Raw genomic sequence first — 3,436 nt, 5'->3', positions numbered from 1 at the left:
AAGATACTAAAATTATACAAAAATACTCATCAAAATGGCTTTCCCAACTTTCCCTATCATTTCTCCATGTAGAGGATAAGGAAGATGAAGAAGAGAAAATTTATGGTTGGTCTATACTTGACCCTGCTAACATATGGAGGAAGAAAGATGATCTAAACCCTCCTCCTCCAATTGGTATTGCATTAGTTGTAAATTTTTTGCAAATTCTGTACCTTTTCTCAGACTTGTGATCTATCCTAGATTGCTCAAATGAAATTTTTTATAAATTGAATTATGGAGTTGTTTTCCTTTATCTTGAACTGAAAGTCTTTTTATCTCTGTAATAGATTGATTGGATATTGTTGCTCGAGGGAGCAAACTTAATGTATTTGTGTGTCCTCAAAACTGCAACAATACCTTCCCTAAATATTATGACTAAATGGTAGGTCCCTCAAAGGGACATGACCCTTCCTAAGTCAGCACAAATACCCTCTCCCAAAAATTGTCGATTTGCAAGAATGATTAACACTTAATCAACAACTAACACAATTGTTAAGTTAGCATAAAATATCAATCAATGTTTAGAAGTTTCCTATCACAAGAGGTGTATTGGAATATATTTAATTTTATTCATATGATATTTAAGATGGAGAAGATTAAGTGTGATTTGCACACTTAGACCTATAGATTATCATTGTTACAAACTTAACATTCCCTCTTAACTTGATAATCATACAAAGAGATATCATATCTAGCAACATCAGTAAAGATGAACAAGCAAGAATTGATACTCTATATCTATCTGACTCTTCTTAGCATGTGGTATCATAGAACACATGATTCAATACCATATTACTAAACCTATGATATGACAAATCACTGCTACTAGTGATAATATACAGGATAAATCTGAAGAATAATTTAGGTTCTTCATTTATCCAAGTTGTGACTCATAGATATTGGTATTCCTATATCACAACATGATCCCGAGTTAAGATCTACCAGAACACAAGATAAAACTTGAAGAATAATAAAATTCTTCCTTTATCGAAATTGTGACTTATAGACATAGCAATGTCTACATCACAATATGATCTTGAACTCATCTAGATCTTATAATATAACTCTACTATTCAACACATTATCTAAGAGATCGTCATCTCTCATAATGTCTTTTATACAAGTGTTCATTATCTTAGAGATCATTGCCTCTTAAATAATGAACACAAATGGTGGAGCCCATAACAGTCAATAGCCTAAAAAATAAAATTATTTTATTAATAATTTAAAGAATAAAAATGGATTATAATTCAACCATACCAAGTCTTCTCCTGAAGTGGTCTATCTTTACTCTAGATAGAGATTTGGTGAGAATGTCCACTATCTGATCCGTAGTGCAAATGTATTCTAATTTTATAGAATTCATGTCTACCATATCTCTTACAAAATGGTATATGCTTGGACCTGTCATGAAAAAATGGATTCATTAAAAGCTTGATGGAACTTTGATTATCACAATAAATAATCATAGGATTCATGGCTTGCCCAAATAATCCCATAAGTAACTTCCTTAGCCAAACTGCTTCTCAAGATGGCATTGCTGCTATAATGTATTTAGATTATGTGGAGCTTTGAGCTACTAAAGACTGCTTTCTGCATATCCAATATATCATTGCTAATCCTAAACTAAAACAACATCCTGAAGAACTTTTCATGTCTTTAACACTTGCACCCCAATCCGAGTCAGTGAATCCACGTAAATCTAAGCCAACCTTCTCATATTTGAGTCCAAAATTAAGAGTGCCTTGTAAGTATCTCATAATGTGTTTAACTACAACTAGGTGAATCTCTTTTGGCTCACACATAAACTAGCTTAAGGTATTAACATCATAGCAAATATCTAGTCTTGTATTTACTAAGTACATAAGGGACCCAATCATCTGTCTATATAGAGTAGAATCTATGGAAAGTGATTTTGCTACTGCTTCTTTAAGTTTATTTAGATTAGTCTCCATTGGAGAAGACACAGACTTGTAATTCCACATTCCAAATCTCTTCAAAATGTCTAATGTATACTTCCCTTGATTAAGTATGATATTGTTAAAATTCTATCATACTTTTAGTCCTAGGAAGTAATGAAGGAGTCCCAAGTCTTTCATCTTGAATTCTCTAGTTAGATCTTTCTTGCATTGATCTATAAGATGATCATCACCTGTTATTAGTAAATCATCAACATACAGTATCATAATTACCATATCATATTTATCTCTTTTATAATATAAATTTGGATCGGCTTCATTCTTTGAGAATCCTAAGCTGGTGAGATAGTTAACAATTCTTTCATACCAGGTCCTTGGAGCCTACTTAAGCCCATAGAGAGCTTTCTTGAGCCTGCAAATAAAAATGTTATGATCATGAGTTTCAAATCCTTAAGGTTTCTCCAGATATACTTCTTCTATAATCTTTCCATTTAGGAATGTTGTTTTTACATTCATTTGATGTACTTTCTATCCCTTTGATTTTGCAATTGCTAGGACTGCTCTTATTGAGGTATATCTGTCAACAGGAGCAAAGGTTTCTTCATAATCAATCCCTTCTTTATGAGAAAATCCTCTGGCTACAAATCTAGCTTTATACTTCTCAACGCTATCGTCAGCAACATGCTTTATTTTAAATATCCACTTGGAAGAAATAACATATTTTCCTTTAGGTCTTGGAAATATTTCCCAAACATCATTCTTCATAATAGATAGGTATTCTTTTGTCATAGCTTCATTCCAAGTTGTATGTTTAATAGCATCTGAAGGATTGGTTGGTTCTATTTTGGACAAATCTTTCATGTTTGCTGTATAACTAGAAAATCTTTTAGGTCTTTTTCTTTCGCTGAATGTTCCAAAAGGTGCAACAAAGTCTTGTGCTTCCTCTACTATTCTAATGGCCCAAAGTATTTTCTTTGAATTTTTAATTTCTTCAAGATTTAGATTTTGAATTTCATCTTCAATTTCTTCTAAGTTCTCCCTCTAAGACTCAAACTTAGTATTTCTTTCAGAACTGGGTAAAGAATAAAGTTCTTCTGAATTCAGGGCTATTTTGAATGCCAGATCTTCTTCAAAAGTTACATCCCTACTAAGTTCAATAGTTTTATGTCTGGGTATAAAAATCCTATATGCCTTAGATGTTTTAGTATACCCTACAAAAATACCTTTCCTCCTAGAGGGTTCTAACTTGGTTCTCTTTTCTTTTAGAATATGGATATATATGGGGCACCCAAAACTCTTGAGATGACTTATATTGGGTTTAACCTTGGTAAAGACTTCTTCTAAAGTTTTATCTCTAAGGTAGGAGGGAGGGCTTCTATTTTGAATATAAACAACAATACAAGAGGCTTCTGCCCAAAGATAATATTCTAAATTTTGATTAAATATCATAGCTCTAGTAGCTTCTATAATTGTTCTAT

Source organism: Cupressus sempervirens, chromosome 3 (genome assembly GCF_028749045.1).
Source record: "Cupressus sempervirens isolate cs-2001-9-10 chromosome 3, ASM2874904v1, whole genome shotgun sequence".
Classification (NCBI taxonomy): Eukaryota; Viridiplantae; Streptophyta; class Pinopsida; order Cupressales; family Cupressaceae; genus Cupressus; species Cupressus sempervirens.
Note: the sequence above shows the minus strand (reverse complement) of the source record.